The sequence below is a fragment of the Pteropus alecto genome, unplaced genomic scaffold (assembly GCF_000325575.1).
Source record: "Pteropus alecto unplaced genomic scaffold, ASM32557v1 scaffold39, whole genome shotgun sequence".
NCBI lineage: Eukaryota > Metazoa > Chordata > Mammalia > Chiroptera > Pteropodidae > Pteropus > Pteropus alecto.
This window is the reverse complement of record NW_006443568.1, coordinates 9,226,729-9,246,610: the sequence shown is the minus strand read 5'-3', so window position 1 is coordinate 9,246,610 and position 19,882 is coordinate 9,226,729. Positions and strand designations below refer to the sequence as shown.

Sequence of the window (19,882 nt, the reverse complement as noted above, 5' to 3'; positions counted from 1 at the left end):
CTTGAAGGAGCACCTGCTCTAGCAGGGAGCCCAGGTAGATCCCTGACTCCACCCTCTCCTGCCCATCGGCTAGCCTCAGAGCCTTCCAAGGAACTTCTCCTCCCGGGCCCCAGGGCTTTCACACCCTCAGAAAAGCACCTAATCCCCATCCCACAACTACCCCACCTTTAAGGTTCAGTGGGCAACTTCCTCCTCCTAAAACCTCTAAAAACAGGCCCCAGTTCAGCAACCTCTCCCACTCTGAGGGTCTGCAGCCCTCAGTTTAGACAGATAGCTCCTCAGGTGCACAGCATGTCCTGCCTATGTCATTACAGTGGGAAGAAGAGGCAGCCTGGACTGACCTCAAACCTACATTAACCACTGCCTACTTGTGCGACCTTGGCATGTGATGGAGCCTCTATGAACCTCTTTCTCCACCTATAAAGCAGGGTTACTGATACCTACCTTGCTGGAGAGGTAAAAAGAGGTAACCCACATAAGGGATTTATTCAGGGCCTGATTCCTGCTCAGTAGATGGTAGTTTCCTCCTCCTGCCATTTCCTTTCAGATTATAGCATCCTTCAGGGCAGAGACAGACCTTATTTCTGTATCCACATCCACACCCATCCACACCCCCACCCAATCTCACACACACGGATGCTGCCTAACAAAATCTGTTGGAACGAATGAGTCAGTGACTGGAAGCCTATGGTCTGAATCGCTCACTCCATTTCATTTATTCATTTGTTAAACAAATGTGTCGAGTCTCAACCAGGTTCTAGGCCTTACGCTTGGTGCCAAGGATAGAAAGGAGAAGGAGACAAGGTCCCTAACCCCAAGGGGCCCACAGGCTGTGATGAAACAGATAAGTTGAACATTACAGTCCAGTATGATCACTGTAATGGGCTACAGGAGCCAGAGGCAATAGTCTAACCTCGGAGAATGGGGGCAAAGGGAAAACTTCCTGAGGTCGGTGGTGCCTGGCCTGATTCATGAACACGTATTACATTTAGGGTCTTTGTCACTCACTCCATTAGAATGGAAGTACCATGAGGGCAGAGATTTTTGTTTTGTTCATTGCTGTATGCCCAGCACCTAAAAAACTACCTGGTACATAGTAGGTACTCAATCAATACATATTGAACGAATGAATGAAGCAGGCAATGAAGAGAAAGAGGTCTAGTCAGAGCTGTGGAGACAGGAGGCAGCTTGGCTTCTCTGGGTTCCTACATCCCTTGTTTTCTTTCAAGGGATACAATAACCCCTTATAGGACTTGACCCCCTATGAAGACTTTCATGTCCCCTTGGCCTGTTCATCTCACAATAGCCCAATGAGATGAGCAAGGCAGATACAATTCTCCCTGCTCACCAATAGGGAAACTGACCTTTATAGAGGGGAAGTGATGTGCCCATGGTCCCCCAGCAAATGGGTGGCCCTGCTGAGAGAACTCAGGTGTCCAGCTCTGAGGCTCAGCTCTGACCTGCCTCCTTGCTGCAGGGCCAGAAGGCACCTCTGCCCGCTAAGGATGGGCAGTGCAGGCTACAAGTGTTCAGCTGAGCTGGGTTTCTCAACCTTTGAATCCAAGAAGGGGACCCAGAATCTTCCTCAAGAGGCTGTAGAAGCCATGAGACTGAGAAAGCATATAAAACAATAATGATAATAATGAGGAGAAGAATTGAAACTTTCTCATTGTGATAGATTTCTGTTAGTGAGTTAAGTGCTAGTCATCTATTCCCTCATTTATTCCTCACTACAACTCTATAAGGTGGATATTCTTCCTCCTATTTTACAGATGATAAACTGAGCTCAGAAAGGCTAATTAACTTTTCTGAGGCCACACAGCCATAAATAGCAGAGCTGAATTATAAGCCAAGTCTGTTGAACTTTTTACCATCTTTGTTTATCTACAAAGAACAAAGAATGTAGGACAACAGGTGGGATGCTGTGATGCTAAGATGCTGTGTTCATGTTGGAGGTCAGGGGGACTTCGGAGACCTGGCCAATAGGCACTGCCAAAGCCAGACAGCTTCCTCTTGGTACCAGGTCTTGGGTACAAGAAAGGCTCCCAGTTCTGACTCAGAGCTTCTCTTGCTGCCATAGCTCTGTCACACGACAGACATTTACAGATGCCAGGTAGGTGCCTAGCATAGCCAGGATGCAAAAGTAATCCAAACACCCAGCTTCGCCAGGCCTGGGAATAAATAAGAGCATGTTAATAGAAATTACTTGTTTCATTTCAACCTAATCTTGAAATCTCCCTCAGTTATTTCTCTTATGGCAGTATTTTGGTTAATAGCCCAAGGCCCCAAAGTCAACCAGACTGAGTTCAAATTCCATCTCTGCCACTGTAGCTTGCTCCTTAGTTTCCATTTCCTTATCTACAGAAGAAGAATAGTAACAGATCTAGGTATTGGGTTGTTAAGAAGGTTGTAGCAGGCTGTGCATGGAAAGTGCTTCACCTAGCACCTGGCCCAGAATAAGGACTGGATGAATGGAAGGTGTTAGGAGCATTATTTCTGGGAGGTTCTGGGGATGGACTTGTGGACTTCCAATACTCACTCTTGGGACTCCCCAAGAACTGAACCAGCAAATTCACCCACCTCACCAAAACCACTTTCTGCTCCTAGTGATGAGAAGAATGTCCACTCTGGGCCCCACTTTGTCAGCAGAGGGTGGAGGAACAGAAGTGGCATACATCAGAGCCCCTCGTGGTAGCAGCTCCTTTGACTCTGACAAGTGAGCTTGCTGACTGACCAGACCTTGTGGCTCTCACTCAGAGCCCCATTCTATCCTCCTGTGGGCTCCTCGGTCATCACACACATGGGCTTCCAAGATCTGTTCCAGCCTGCAATGTCTGAACCTCAACAGACTCCGCACCTGCTCTGGCCAACCAGAATCTCCCAATCTGGGTAGAAAAGACCCCCATAAAGGATAATGATGAAGAGCTTTGAGAGACAAACAGAGAAAGTGTTGAAGGAGCGCAGAGCAGGAGCATGTCTTCTGCTTGGACTGTGGCAGAGAAAGCAAACTCATCTGTCGCTAATGACTGAAAATGCTGCAGTGGCTTCCCAGATCCCCCCGTTCGGCCTCTGAGGTTTTGTCTGATGCAGCCTCTGCACAGTTCACCGCTCAACTGTACATGATCTGACTGCATCCTGCCAGAGGAGGTAGCATCTCTATTTCACAGAAAAGAAAATAAGGCTCAGAGATTTCAAATGATTTGCCCAAAGTGACATAACAAGCTAGATTTTGAATCCAGGCCTAACCCCAGAGCCTGTGCTCTAAGAATCACAGAGTCATTTTAAGAACTAAATGAGCAACTTGTGGAAAGTGTACGAGAGAAATTTGAGACACCGTTCATAGTAAAAATCTTTTAAGTTAACTTGAAAATATTCTCACGTTGATCAAAACCCCCAAGACATCCAACAATATCATCACATCTAGATTTGGTCACTCTTAACACATCAAATGAGACCAAAAGGGTCAACATGAAGTGGCCTACAAAACTGAGGGTCCTCCTCTCTGGACAGAGTAAACAGACACAGATTCTGGAATATTTGTTCCCTGTGAACTCTGGCAATACCAGACTCTGCTCTGCCCCTCGGCCAGAAGGAGCTGTCTAAAGCCCACTGCCCTGAGCAGCGTCAGAAACTAAGAATGTATGCACATTTTAGATGGGTTCAGGCCAGCTTCTTTCAAACTCATTTCCTATGGAACACTTATAAAGTAAGAATATATTAGCAGAACACTACCAGGAGGTCATGACCTCCAGATTAAAGGAGACAGCCCAGCCTTTCACAAAACAACAGAAGTGTCACAAACTAACTGCTACAAGAAATGATCAAACATTTTTTTCTTATTTTGAATAGATAATAAGCATTGAGCATCACACGCTGAAATTATAAGACAAGTTACAAAACATACTAAAATTATCAAATATCTTAAATGCAACTCAATATGTGTTTGGTAAATGCATTAATACGAAAATGAAGAAATATTTGTTGAAGTGAAACTGCATTTATGCGTTGGAGAACAGTTCATGAACCTTATGGAAATTCTTGATGTGTTAGTTCAGGTTCTCTGAGAAGAAATGTCAAGAGGGGATTAGATGTGGGAGGGATTTATCAGGCAAATTACCTGTGAGGGATAATGGGCAAGGAGCCAGAGGAAGCTGTGAGAGCTGGCAGACCACGGTGCAGGTGAGACCCCATGGAGGACAGAGGGTGGAATGGGGGTTAGGTAGGAAAAGTCTTAGACTGTGGTGCAATTCCAAGAAAATTTCAGCAGAGCCAATGGGGAATCCTTCATCCAAAACTGACCATCTCAGCTCCCAGGACTCCCTCACCTCCCAGGATGGTTTTGCCGTCCTGTCCCTGCCTGTTCAGTCACTGCCTGGGAGTAACCCACGGGAAATGCGGCCTCAAAGAGAATGTGGTGATGCATTTCAGTCATTCCGGTTGGGACACACACAACACTTGCATATGCTGAACCATTTATTAAAGGCAATAATTATGTCACAGAAAGACTAATCATTGAAATGTGTTTAGTTTTATTACACACATTTTTTCCAATAAATTTTAAAAGAAAAAAATATATCGCTAGCCTTGATTGTTTTTTTGATATACTTCATGAAGTCTCAGGAAACATTTTGGAAAATTCTGAATTCCATGGATTTCTGGAAAGGGAAAATTGGGATTGTAAAAAGACATAGGACAGAACTGGGAAATCTGGGTTCTAGCCCAATTCTGTCACTGATGTGCCCTGGGAGCTTCTTCAGGTCACTTCCTTAGTTTCCACACCTTAAAATAGGTACAGGGAAGAAGGGCTCCTGTCCCTGGGAACTTGCCGTTCAGTCTCCCTCAGAGACAGACCCCTGGGTAGAAGATTCTATAGCAAAGTGTCTCTTTTGTGGCATCAAAGCCTGCTGGTCCTGTACCCCCTTCGTTGTGCCCGCTTGGGCGCGCCAAGCAGGAGCCGTGTCCCACCGTCGTTCACTGTTGGCTTCTCCTGAGCAGACTGGCTCAACTTCTGGTCTTGTGGTTTTGCTCCGCCAGTTGTCATAGCAGCTGTGGGTGCTGGGAGGGGGGGAGGCTTTGGGAAGGGGCTGTGGTAAGTAGGGGGAAGGTGTCACCTTCCAAAATAACCCCTGAGGGAATAAGTCTGGTGGCCACTTTGAACTAGACTCTCACCACCACTCTGTTTCTAGGAAAGTCCCAGAGGCTGAGTAAAGGAGGGGACTTTTATAATTGTAGCCTGGTGCAACATCGTAAGTCCTCCTGAACAGATAGGGGACAAGCCAAGGGTCTGAAGATCCAACCAAATTTAGACGGGGGTCAGGGAGTAGAATGAGGAGGGGAGAGAAGTGTTGGTGGTGGAAAGGTCAGGGTATGAGATCTCCAAGGGCAGGGTCTTGTCTCGTCCATTTGACTGGGGCTCTTTGATGGATGTGTCCTGGTCTCCCCTTGAGATGGAGAGGCCCCACAGGGTAGGCTCTGTATCTTGCATTAGATCGGGAGTTTCATGCAGGGTCTCATCCACTTGTCTCCCCAAGTCTAGCACAAAGCTTCTTCTTACCGTCTCCCAGAAGTCTGCCTGTAACAGTGTCCTCTGCCTATTTTCTGGTGCTCACATGGTCCTCCACCCCAGGGTCCTGCCCAGCCACGCTCTTTCCAGAGCTGCTGACTGATTTCTAGCTGCAACTTCCTCCAGATTTTACTGCCTGTCTTTGACCTCCTTCCCAGCGCACTTAGGCCAGTTTTTTTTTTACGTTAGTTTAATCAGAACCCACCCTTACTCTGAAAAAAAAGAGAGCCCTAGATAACCTATCACCAGTGCACTCCTGACATTTAGCTCTAACTCTGAGCATACAAAAACAGTCCAATAACTAAGTGACCACCCCTGGCTGCAGGCTGGCTCTGTGCCAGGCACAATGCTAACACTTTACACCTGTCACCTCAGGTCATTTCTTCCTTTAAGACTGTTATGAAGCCTCTAGCACTTGTCCCCAATCCCCACCCCCCAAAGGCTGAAGACTGGTTCCAATCTGTGGCCTGTTAGAAATGGAGCTGCACAGCAGGAGGTGAGCGGCAGGCAAATGAGCCAAGTTTCATCTGTATTTGCAGCAGCTCCCCCAGAGCTAGCATCACCACCTCAGCTCCGCCTCAGATCATCAGGCATTGAAATCTCATAGGAGCACTGGTCCCTGGTGCCAAAAAGATTGGAGACCTCTGCTCTACAGTGCACTGGCATTCGCTCAGTGCTGCAGTCAGAAGAGAAATATGGTCCTTACTTTTTTGGCATTTACATCCTCACAACAACTTAGGGGTGGGGGGAAGGTAGGTACTATTACCCCCATTTTATATAACCTAAGGTCACAAAGCCAGCGAGCAGGCTTTCTGTTTGAGCTCAACTCTTTCTAAGACCAAAGGCTTTTCAACAAACATGAGATATTGGAGTCTGCAAACTTGAAGCTTGAAACTAATAGAAACACTACTCCTTTGGGTCATTTTCAGTTTTTCAGTTTTTAAAACACTTAGTTCTTTGAAGAGATGGCTGATCTCAGTGCTAGGCCGGGAAGGTTTAGATGAGCCCGGAACAGCTTGAAGTAGAACAGCCAGAAAGAAAAGAAAGTTGAAGACACAAGGACCCAGGAACCAGTTTGAAGGATTCCCACTGGTAAAACGGGGGCAATTTAAGCATCAAAATAATTAATAGTAATGGATCAAAGCCCACAGAAAAATGAGGCATCCATGAGTCCATTCTGATATAAATAAATAAATAAACAAATGGGGAAGGAAAAGCTCTCCTAGTAAATGTAGAGAAATAATGCAATTGGAAAGTCATCGTTTATGAACCATCAAAATGATGATTGATTTAGGCAAGGATTAATCAATAGATACTAAAACTATTGGGAGAAACAGGATATTTATGTCATCTCAATGTATGTCCCTACAAGACACTTATTAATTACAAAGGGAAAAAATAGCCCCACCCTTGTCTTCAGCCCTACCTGGGAATGGGTCTGTGGAGATGCCTCTGACTCAGGACTAAAACACACCTGTGAAGTAGACATCAAAGTCTCCAAGGCCCCTTAGAACTGCTGGATGAGTCAACATGATAAAGGAATAAACTAATGAATGAATGGACAACAGCACTCACACTCATTTCGGCCTTAACACCTTGGATAGTTCAAGGTGGTTCCTCTTCTGGGGACCAGTTCAGGAGGAGCTGGGGAGGGACAGTTCCAACTCTCTGTAGCCCTTACTGTGCTTCTCCATAGGAACCACAAGACCCCTCTATCCCCTTGGCATCTCCATTACCCAACAGCCACCCACCCAGGGAGTGTGGACCACAGGGGTAAGAGAGACGGATCAAAGAGAAAGGAAGGGGCCAGGGGCAGGGTAAGATCTGCAGCCAGCAGACAGGGCTCTGGAATCCCGCTCCGGCAGATCCAGCTCTTACGGGGCCTGGAGCTTTTACAATTTAGGAGGCCCTCTTTAGGGAAAGGAATATAAAATTATAAATATAAAATGTATAGCCTCAAGTGAATGTTTATTTAAAATAAGAAAACAAGTCATGATAAATTACAAATTTTAAATGCTGAAAAAATATCACAAACATTATAAAACAGTTGTATTAATGGCCCACCTCCATACTACTTTTTAATGGACTAGCTACTGGTATTTCACATTTCAAATTAAATTATCTCATTTGTGCACAATTTTATAAAAATATGTGAGCCCAGGACTTAGGTCTCCTCAAAGCCTTGGGGGTGGGGTGGGGGGGCGGCCTGGAGCTCATACTAAATCTACTTCTGTTCTACTCCTTCTGGTCAAAAAGTTCTGAGTTTAGGAAGAGGATAAATAGAATTTCTCCCTCCCAAGCTTGGTTACTCTAGAACCAAGAGACCCAGAGACCTGTTGGCTCTCCTCTCTTTCTCCAAAAAAAATGCAATTATCAAGAAAATTGAGCACTGAAAAAAATTTTCGAAGGCTCCAGCTGTGTGCGTTCTGCAATAGAAAGGGTTAACCTCAGACCAAAGCTCAATCTGATACAGGCAGGCTTCTTTCCTGCCCTCTGAAGGGGCCCTGATCTCTCCTGCCTCAGGGTCTTTGTACTTTGTTCTCTCTGCCTGAAAAACAACCCCTACACACCCCATCCTCATCTCTTTACCTAATTGTTACCTGGTCAAGATTTAGGCATCTGTTAAGTCTCAGTTTAAAAGTCAGTTTCTCAGGAAGGCTTTGTCTGATCCCCTTTCCCTTAAATCATTATGATTATTCAGTATAATCCTACCCTGCTAGCCCCATAAAGTCTGAGACCTTGTCTGTCTGTCTGTCTCTTCTGTGCCTGAGTTTTTGCTATCAATGGCATAGTGTCTGGTGCACAGTGCCTGGCACATAGTGGTGCTCAAATAATATTTTCTAGCAAATGAATAAACAAAGAAGCTTGGGTCTGATGGGCGAGGAGAGGGGAAATGCGAGCATAGAGCGCCCCCTGATGGACACTGGGAGTACCAGGGACCCAGGACTCCTCTCAGATCTGGGAAGAATAATGGGATGGTAAATTTCTTATCTGAGGGGGTAGTCTTGGGGACCCCACCCTCATGCCAAACTCCTACGGATTTTCTTCTTTTTTTTATGCCTACAGCATCTGGTCTTCCTAGGTAATCTCCCATCCAAGTACTACCCAGGCCCGACCCTGCTTAGCTTCCAAGATAAGAAGAGATCCGGCCCACAGATCTGGGAAGAATAATGGGATGGTAAATTTCTTATCTGAGGGGGTAGTCTTGGGGACCCCACCCTCATGCCAAACTCCTACGGATTTTCTTCTTTTTTTTATGCCTACAGCATCTGGTCTTCCTAGGTAATCTCCCATCCAAGTACTACCCAGGCCCGACCCTGCTTAGCTTCCAAGATCAGAAGAGATCCGGCCCGTTTAGGGTGGCATGGCCATAGACCATGGACCGTGGCTGCACTGGAGTGGAAACCCAGGACCTTCTGCGTGTAAAGCAGACGCGCTAACTGCTACACTATGGAACCACGTCCAAGCTCTTACCAATTGTTGTTCTTTCACTTCTATCGGCTCCACCACAGCTCTCCTCCCAACCTTCAGAGCATAGCCTGACCCTCGCGTCCATCCTCCCCAGCGCTACGGACCACCTCAGCCCCTGCTCTGTGGTGACTATAACCTGATCTTCCCCACAATTGATATCCCTCCCTCCTGGATCTCTAGCTTTGAATAAGAACAGGCCTGGATTCTTTCATTGATTCTCTTTCCTCTTCCTCCCTAATCAATCAATCAGAAGTGGGCTGGGGCATTGGGGTGGATGTGAGGAAGGAGGGTGGGCAAGGAGCATTGGAAGTTGGTGGGATGGGAGTGGGGTGGGCAGTGAGTGTGTTTCTGAAACAGAATCTTGTTAATATTATGTCCAGAACGGTGAGTGGATTTGTTCTTGGAGGTGGGGGGTGAGAATGGGAGATGAGAAGTTAATGGGATGAGATATACAGAAAATGGTGAATGAGGAACTCTCATCTACTGCCTTGACTGAAAAAATGTGAACTGTCTATCTCAAGATTACACAGCATAATGGTGTGTGGGGAGTCACTGGAAGAGATTGGGCTAAGAGAAATACAAGGTTTCAGTGAGGGATGGGGTGCAGCAAACAGGATGGAGGCTCAGAAAGGAGGTTGGGGTTCAATGAGGGGAGTTTGGGCTCAGTGCTGAGGGGACAGGGATGGCAAGAGGAAATCTTGGGTGAGAAGAGGAGGAGAGGAAGGAGAAGGGGGGTGTCAAGGAGACACAGAGGTCACTCCTCCTCTGGTGGGCAGAGGGAGAATCAACCATACCTGTGTGTTTCCATAACAATTCCCATCCCTGGCCCCTCCCCCAGCAGTGCCCCAAGTGGGGCTGTGGAAGAGTGACAGTTACTTAATGACCCTGAGTCCTGCTAGCTCTTCTGAGCAGCCTGTGGTCACTGGAGGGCTAAAGGGGACTGAAGCCAAAGTCCAGTTTATTGATCTCTGGCCCAAAAGGTCAGCTTCAGGGGCAGAGGGAGTGGTGTTTCCACAGTGGAGCCTCAAGGGACCCCACCACAGTGGGTCTGTGCCGCACAGCCTGGTTTTCATGTCCGTATCCTTAACTCCCCACGATCCTCCCCCAGTGCATGTACAAGTGTATGTGTGAGCGTGCGCGCGCGCGCGCACACACACACACACACACACACACACACACACACACACACAGCTTCATCCTGTCCTGCCTGAAACTTCTACCTGGGATATATCTCAGAATAGATTCTTGGTGTCTGGACTTTTGAGTGCTAGAAAGCTTGAAAACAAGGACTTGGATGAAATTATTTACTACTACTTGCACCCCCAAGAAAAGTCCCAGGAGTTTATAAACTCATGGGTGAACTCAGTGGGAAAGCAGCCATCTAGTAATCAGGAAGGATGGCCACAATTTGTTGCATGGCCTTGGGCAAATCACTTAACCTCTATAGATTTCAGGGTTTTTTTTTGTTTTTTTTTTTTTTAATCTATAAAACGAAAAGGTCGAATGGATGAGCTCTAACATTCCTTCCAGATAAATGATCTAAGATTCTAAGGAATTAAGTGAGGACAGGAGCTGACAGCAGGGTTAGGGGTAGGAATTAGCTTAGGTTCAGAAGATGGTAAAAAGAATTCTTGGACTTAGAAATAAAACCTGGATTCTAATTTTGGCATGGAACCCTAGGCAAGTCATTCATTTATTCATTAAACCAAAATTTAATAAACAGTTACTCTGTTCCAAGCTTTGTGCTATGCACTAGGCACACAATGAAAAGAATGACATCGTCCCTGGCCTCATGGAGTTTACATTCTAGTAGCCAGTGAGAGAGAAGAACAAATAAACAAATATGATAAACTGGGGCAAACACTCTGTTATAGGAGTGCAGAGTTCTATAAGAACACATGAGAGGGTATTGGGTGAGTGGGGTGGAAGCAAAGACACCCCTGGATGAAGTGACATCTATGTTAGAGCCTAAAGAATGAATAGTAATCAGTAAAGTAAGAGAAACAGTGATTTGGGCCGAAGGGTATGCAGGGGAAAACACCAGGAAGAAAGAGAGAGAGGTATCTGAAGGCTTTGGAATGCTAGTGGTAACAGGAGTGAGGAGTGTAGTTTGGAGGTAATTCTGGTATTGGGGCCAGAGAGCTGCCTCACCTGCAAAATTGAGATAACCACAGGCCATCTTGGCTCCTTTCTTTTCCAGCAGCTCCATTTTCCAGGATCTAGTGAGATAACATATGGGAAAACACTGTGTGGTTGGAAAGCATTGTACAAAGTAATGCACAGACAATGGAAAGAGACCGTGGATCACTGAGGATCAAGCTGGGGAAATCTGACCTTAGGCTAACTTCCACAGGAACAGTGAGAAATTAACCAGGATTGAGGCATTGAGCCTCTAACAAATTTGTCCAAGGTCACACAACTAAGGACGGCGGGACTGCGGTTTGAACAGAAAGCTTGACCCTAGAGACTTTGCAGAAGTGGGAGGGACTTGTTCTAAAGACTCCAGTGGGTAAAGGCTACAGAGATCAGCTTCAATTCAATGGGAGGAAAAAAAAAAAAACTTTTCTAACAATCTCAACTATCAGGAGATGGGCAAGGTTTCAAAAGCAGTACGCTCTCTCTGTTGCTGGAGGTTTGTAAGCTAGAAGATGATTGATATCAAGCTTGGGATCTGAAAGAATCAGCTGATTTGCAAGGTCCGTTTTGGCTCTGAGAGTCTTGGAATCAAGGCTCCTGGATCTTCTTTCTCTTCTTCACTCTATAGTCCCTCCTTTAATGGAATAGTAGTGGCGGCATCTCTTCTCAGAATCTCAAAGTGCTGCTTGCATTTAGGAGAGGCTAAAGAGGAGAAGGGACAGCTTCCATGCATCTGTTCTTCTGCTGCCCTTCTTCTTCCATGGCCAAACCACAGGGGTCCAGTGGTAAGGAGAAGAAAAGGACAGTCTCTTGTCATCTGGAGGCTTTGACTCTGGAGTGGCTTATATGGAGTTTGATGCTGTCTTGAATGGCAGCGCTGAGATGAAGTGTAGCCTAGTAATTAAGAGTACAGATGATGGCATCAGACACTTCCTGTGTCCTCATCTCAAAAGTGGAGACAAGAATTCTCACATCATGAAGTTTTGGGGGGATTACATGAGCTAATGTAGGATCTTGACACGGTGTCTGGCACATGGCAAACACGTATACATGTTAGCTCTCATTTTGTTGTTACCTGCTGGGTAACAACAAATAGTCTGAGCTTCAATTTTCTCTTGTTAAATGGGGAGACAACACCTCCCTCATGGAATGGTTAAATGAGGCTATGCCTAGCACATAGCAGAACTTAATAGATGTTTTTTCTCTCCTTATTCTAGCAGAGTCAAGTCAAGGATACTTCAATGCCTTTTGTCCCATTCTTGCTCTGTAATTATCACAAATGCAGAAAGCAGGAGGAGACTTAGAGGTCATAAATGTACACTCACATTCGATAAATGGTAAACTGAGGCCCAGATAAGAAGAGATTTGCTCAAGGTCACACAATGAGTTAATGACAGAGTTAGGTCTAGAACCCAGAACTTTCTTATCATCCTATTCTATCTTGATTATTGGTAAAATATTGAATGAGTGTGTGGGTAGACATTGTATGAAAGAAATACAGTCTTTCTGTATGTCTCCACAGGGACATGGAGGACTTGCCGATGTGGGAACCAAACTTAGAGGCTGTTCCTCAAACGAGTTATTCACTTTCAAGCCTCCTTGCTTTCATTTCTGCTGTTTCTTTCCTCTGGAACGTCCTGCCCTTCCTGGCTTTCAAAATCCTATACAAGGTTCAATGCAATGCCACCTCCCCTGTGAAGTCTTCCATATTATATAATATTAGTTAGCTTTCATTGTTTCATGGTGCATTATATATGCTTCTGTTATATGTCTCAGCCACAATCTGATGGGACATATATCTTTTATATCTGTCCTTTCCAATAAACAAACAAGGAAACCAAGTTTCAGAAGCCAATTCTGAATTGGAACTCCCATTCCCTGATTGAAAGCGGGATACTGGGAAACCTGGGTTTCTAGTTCTTGTTATTACTAACTATGGGACCTTGAACAAGTCATTTGGATTTTAGGTCTTGTTTCCACATTTACAAAACGGGATAGGAAGGAAACAGAATCTGAAGATACTAACTTCTAAGTCTCTTCTCAGTGTGGAAATACAGATTATTGAATCTGAAAGCTGATTCCAGAGGCAACCTATCTGGGTTTGAATCCTGACTCTATCACTTACTCTGTGACCTTCACTAAGTTACTTAACTCATCCGTGAGCTTTATCTGTAAGATAAGAACAATAAAAAACATGCTTATCTCATAAGCTTGGTGTGAGGATTGAGATAATTTCTGTAAAGCACTAAGCACAGTGCCTGGCACATGGTAAACCTTCGAAAGCATTAACTATTGTAATTTTCATTCTTCAGAGAACTCTGGGTTCACAGCTTCAGCATTGGGAAAAGGCCTCTCCACTTTGATATCCTCAAAGCAAGTTAAGTGTCTTTCTTCATTTTGTTAGGGGTCAGCATAGCAGAATGTTAAAGAGTATGACTTTGAAACCGTCAAAAAAGTAAGGTTTAAAAAAAACACACACACACACGCTCAGACTTCTAAGGTCTAGAAAATTTTGCTCCCATGCACCCTTTCTTAGGATATGCTCCTCAAGGGTGAACAAAGAGGTTGACATGGGATCCAGAAAACAGTGGCTCTAGCCGCTACAGTGAGAGGAAGCCCCAGGATGACAGCTGGGAAGCAAGCCCAGAGAGCTACCAGGAGGAAGGGCCTCAGGAAAGAGGCTCTGGGAAAAATGAGGGCTTAGTGGAAAAGATAATATGATGAAGCCCTTGAAAATAATTGAGGATATTTCCATGATAAATATTGAAGGAAAGAGAGAATGGCAGGAAAATGAAACAAAGCATGAGAAATTTTCTTATAGAATACTACTTGGCAATGCAATGAACAGTTCTATAATTATGACAGCGTAAACACTGGTTATCAATTTAGCTGAATATGGTGATTTAACTGTACTGGGAGGAAGGGGAAAGGGGAGCTGGGCCTTGTAAGACAGGTAAGTCCTCATCTACCGTAACAGGAAATCAATAAATATCGAAAATTGATAAATCAAGGAACAGAGGTACATGCATATTTTTAGAGATAGGGAAATATCCTCCAAAAGAAATGACCCCTAGAGTGGTTGTCTCATGGGAGCGGAGGGGGTGGGGTGGTCGGGAGACTGTTGTTTTTATTATAATTCTTTCAATACTGATTGATTATTTAAACCACATACATTAATTACTTTAACTATTAAAAAAAAGGAAGAAGAATATTGGAGTGAGCTAGTTGTGGGTTGCACCCTTTGTGATTTGTGAGTCAAGACAAATCATTTAACTTCACTAAGTCTTAGTTTCCTCTCCAGTAAAGTGAGGGTCATATTAGGATGGTTGAGGACAGAAAGAAACAAAACACACAAAGCACTTGGCGCATGTCTGGTATATAATCGCTCACGATAAACATGGGTGCCCAGTCAAGGAAGAGTAGGTTAAAGACCTAGCCTAAAGTAGCATTTGGGAAATGACAGCATTTGGTTAGATACCCTCCCTGCCTGCGGTCTCCATGGTACATGACAATCATTGGACACACACGACTGGACACTAGGTAAATGACAGCTGGATGAGTTGGAACCCACGGGCCAGAGTAGAGACACAGTGAGAAACACTGAAAGGATCGGCCGCTGTGAGGGAAATTACAGTTGGGCATGATGAGTTCCACTGCAAGAGGGCACCTGGCGAGTTACAGTCGCTGGACAGTGGGCTATAGCAGGCTCATCATTTCTTCCTCTTGTCTGTACCTTGTGGGGGATGTGTCAGAAGGAAAAGATTTAGAGGCTGTCAGGGTGAGGGTCAGAGGTCAGCTGGGGTCAAGAAGTCTATTTCACTGAGGTCACTCTCGTCTCCTTTCAATGTAATGAAGCCATTATTGGTGAAAGCAAGTGCCTGGCGTCTTGCTCTGTGAAGCAAGGCCCGCATGGGGAGCAGGACTGAAAGAAGGAAGGGGACTCCCTTGGCTCATCCTCCTTCTGCCAATTCAACAGGCCTAAGAGGTGAGAGGTGCACAGTCCTGCTTGATGTAGGGAGCCTTAGTCCTTGAAGAAGGATAAAGATGATAGCATGGGGCAAAAACAGATTGCTTCACAGTGTAATTAGGAATTCTCTCTCTCTTTCTCTCCCCCACTCTCTCTCTACACACACACGCACACACACACACCATATTGCTTTAGAACATCAGAACTGGAAGAACATTTGTCTAACATCTAATCCAATTCCCCAATTCCCTGGAACTATATATACCATACATTTTACTTATTTGTGTATTGTCTGTCCTGTCCTCTAGCATATAAGCTCTATGAGGGCAGGAATTTTATCTGCTTTGTTTACTGATTTATCCTCAAAGCTTCAAACAGTGCCACCTGACATATAATAGATGATCAATAAATATTTTTTAGCTGACTCAGATGAGTGAATGGAAACATTGTACACATCGCATTCCCATCTTGATGAATCACAGAGCACAGAACCATACTAAAGGCTTTCAAAAGTTCTGCAGAGGAAACTTAGTTAGCACAATATTTTCCAAAAGACTACACTATAGAAAGTTTTTTTAAAATGGTAAGATGTATTAATCATCCAATGAAACTAGTATTCTGAGGGACACGTTGTGGGAAATACTTTTTTCAAATGCACACCATCATTTATGTTAGCAGACAGTCAGGGCTTTAACTCCAAACAACCACTCTGTGGACCTCAAAAACACTTGACAAATGGGAGCTGAACGTGGGTGATTGCCTAAAAGAGCACCTGCTTTGGCTCTGGCCAGCTCTTTGATTTAGAAAGCCAAGGAGTTTTAGAGAGGATGATCAATAGAAATGACAGACTAGAGCTGTGGCCCAGGGAAGAAGAATCTTATTTAGTAACCGCGTTGAGTATATAATCTTCCTCCATCATCTTTTTGCTTGCACGTACCTTGTTCCTCATTGGCAAAATGGGGATAGCACCAATTATAATAGCAACACATTAGGGCTGTAGAAGCAATGTGAGCTTTGGAGTCAAATGTGTGGGTTCAAATCTGCCTCTGCCATGTATTAGCTGAGCTACACTAGTCAAGCTATATTGATTCATTAAGCTTCAGAATCCTCCCCCTATGCTGGAAATATTAATACCTATTACTCAGAATTATTGACAGCTTTGAATGAAATAAGAAAAGTGCCTGTATTCTTAATAAATAATAACTGCTGTTATTACCACCTATCAGAATACAAACTTCACAAAGGTGGGACTTATGTTTGTATTGTTTATTGATGTGTTCTCACCATTTAGAACAATTCCTGACACAGAGGAGGTACTCAATAAATATTTTTAAAATGTCGAATAAGTAATAATTATTACTAAGACCTCTTTCAGCTCTTTCTTTTATGCAAATATAAACCTACGTAAGAGGAAATTGGCCAAGTACTTTAAAGGAAAGATCTTTATATTGATACTAGACAACTTTTTTCCCTTTTACCTAGGTAGTATTATGCCCAGAAACCAATACACAAGAAACTTGCAATACTTAGTTATATCAGGTCTTGTCTCCCTATCTAGACTGTAACTTCTTAGAAGGCAGTGAATGTTTCTTGTTTAATTTTGGGGGGGTACGTTTTTGGTCATTACACTACTCGACATATTTTACTTATCTGATTCCTCCACCAAATTTGTGAGCTAACAAAATGACTGGATCATAGTAGGTACCTAAAAAGTTTTCACTGAGACAGGGACCAAAGAAAGGAAGATTTGGTCAGGAGTCCCCATCGCCCACATGGAAACAACCCATTAGGGATGAGGGATCAATTATTTTGGGAGTCATGTCTTCTTTCTTACACTTGATCTTAGTCAAAAGGCTGAGAAGTGATATCTTACTTCCTAAAGAATCCTCTGCCTCCACACACACAACTTTATGATGTCTTGAACCCCTCCTGGGTTTGTAGTGTTTGCACCCAAGAGAGACAGCCTAGGAGAATAAGTTTTATGACTATTGTAATAATTTTTATTATTGCAATTAAAGCCTATTCAGGACATACTTCTTGGGTGTCTTCTGTGGGCCAGGCACTGTACTAGGTACTGGTAAAGGTGTGGGAGAAGATGCACAAAGAAATAACACATGTATGATCCCGGTCCTCAGGAGGCAAATGATCCAGTAAGTTCTAGATCATAGAGACAAGCATGTGCACAATATATATAATAATAGTAATAATTTACATTATTAAGATGTAACCATGTCGGGCACTATTTTAAAAGTTTTACCTACATGATCAAGCCTCATAATAATCCTAAGAGTAAAACATTTTCATTATCTTCATTGGACAGAGGAGGAAACTGAGACATATAGAGGTTAAAGAAGTTGCCCCAGGCCACATAGCTGTCAATAGTAGAGCCAATAGCCAAACATGGGCAAGCTGACTTCAATGCCTGTGCTCCTATGCATAGTGTTAATAAACGGGGAAAATGATTTCAAAACATAAATTAATCTCTCTTCAACTCTGTTTTTTTCTAAAATAAAAAAGTCTTCCCTTTCCTCACCCGCTATGGCCACATGCATAGTTATACCCCTTTTTCTGAGAGGGAGCTTGAGATAACTGCACTGCTCTCAGAGCCTCATGTATAGCTGGAAATGCCCTCTGTTTAGCATTGAAGCGAATCACTTCATTCATCTTAAGTGTGTCAGGGTCACTGGAGGGCTGAAAGAATAGGGTTTTCTGGGAAGGACTTGGAGGCGAAAACTCAAGAAGGCATTTTCAAAGCTGTGAGCCAGGAGAGCATGGCTTTATTCAGCACCGTGGACAGAGCCCCCTCGCCCTCAGGACCCTGGACAGAGAAGTTGGTCGAGCCTGTTGCGGGGGAACAAAAATTTCGAGGAATAAGCGAAACCAGAGCGCTAAACTCCCCTTTCCCTCCCTTTTCTTCAGCGAGATCTTAGTCCTTCCTGAATCTTAGTAATAGATGTAAAGGGAGCGAATGTATTTTTAAGGGGGCTAATAATGGAGGGAGAAAAGAGTCTCTAGTGGGAAGGACTATATAAATTAAAATGGCTTTGGCAGATGTTCTCGGAGAACTCTTGCAAGATCTAAAGTAGGATCCTCAGTTGAAAGTGGGGGATTGCTAATTGTATTTGTTAATGATTTATATATTTTAGGCTGAGTAGCAAAGGGCTACAGTTGCCCTTTTTTTATTTTTTATTTTTCCCCACCTATCCCCCATCTCTTATATTCAAGTTTAGTTTCTTGGAGAGCACTCTATGTAGGACAGAGAAATAATCTCTTCACAGCCCCTTGCTCTTCTCATTATCTTCCCCTCCCCCTACTCATCCCCTTTCTCTTTCTCAAATACACACGAAGGGGTGAAGGGTGAAAAGCAAAAGAGGTTCTGAACACTTGGTGGATAGGATTAAATTGAGAGCAAGCAGATGCCCCCGAAAGCAGGCTCTGTCCCTTTAAATGGGTTGTAGCAGTGGGGGAGGGGAACTGGCCGGAGCTGGCATTGTCCAGTTTGAACTGAGCACCGGAAGTGAAGGGGCAGGGCCAGGGCCATGCACTGAGCCCCGGGCCATTGTCCATCTCCAACCAGGGCACTAGCCACCCCCCTGGCCAACCCTCTTTATCTCCTAGAAGGGGAGGCTGCCTCTTAAAATGAGGAGACTCCCTACTTCAGTTCTCCCACCAACCCCACTGTGGAGAAAGGAGCACACTTTAGGATGGAACTCTGAGAGGAGAGTTTGGGAACCTGAGAGTGTCCAGAGTACTGGAGAAAATGCCTGGACCCACCTACCCACCTAGTCCCTCTCCCAGCAACGGATAGGGACAGGATGGGATAGGAGCAGGATGAGGGCAGCTGGCGGAGAGAGGAACACAACTCAAGCCTCTGTGGGTTCCTCCTGCTCTCCCAGAAAGCTCCTTGTGGGGTCGATTTTAGACATATGTTCGGAAGGAAAGATTCTTTACACGGAATCAGGAGGGCTTTGAGAGCTCCAGAAAAACTCAGTAACTCAGAGAGGCAGAGACATACAGTTAGTCAGAGACAGACTTTGAGAAGCAGCACCTTGGTCTACACTGGAGATCAGCCCTGCAGGGACTCCAGCCTTCCCCCTGCTTCCCCATAGCAGGCTTCCTAGTGTCCTGAACTCCAGGTCTATCTAAGCACACGGGGGTGGGGGGTGAGAGCGGGTCAGCGCCGAGCAGCCGGGTCAGCTCGGAGGCCTGAAGGGGAAGGGAGGGGGAGGGGCGCTCAAGGACTGGGGGAGGGGGAGGGCTCATCCATTTCTCCCTTGACAGGTGGTTTGTGTCTCTGATTGGCCAGCGCCGCCGGGCTCACACCTCCCTCCCCCAACTCTCTGGAATGTATAATTATCTGTGTGGGGGGTGGGGGTGGTATGTGAGTGTGTGTGGGAGCAGTCACATGGTTTTAAAACTGCCCCCCACATGTCCCCTACCTGTATGCTGCTTTGGGGAACCCCCAATGAGTCCTTAAAGTGCAGGATCCAAAATTCAGGGGTACTCAAGACTTCTAGGGCTGACAGCCCCCATCTCCAGTTGTGTGTGTGGGGAGGGGGTGCCGAACCTCAAGGTTCTGAGAAGGGACACCCCAGAGGTGTCAGAGACCACAGCAGTGGGGGAGGGCAGGAGCTAAAGCCGAGGGAAAGGGAGGGGAAAGAAGGAGGAGAGGGGAGGGGGCTGCCCGCGGGGGGTTGGGTCATTGTCTTTTAGAATTTGGGAGCCTTTGAAAAGCCGTGGGCCCT

At 45.0% G+C, this 19,882-nt stretch overlaps 1 pseudogene; it reads right to left on the bottom strand.

Annotated features, from left to right (window-relative positions):
- Positions 1-8,820: 8,820 nt before the first annotated feature.
- On the bottom strand, positions 8,821-8,939 carry LOC112473027 (annotated as a pseudogene).
- Positions 8,940-19,882: the final 10,943 nt, after the last annotated feature.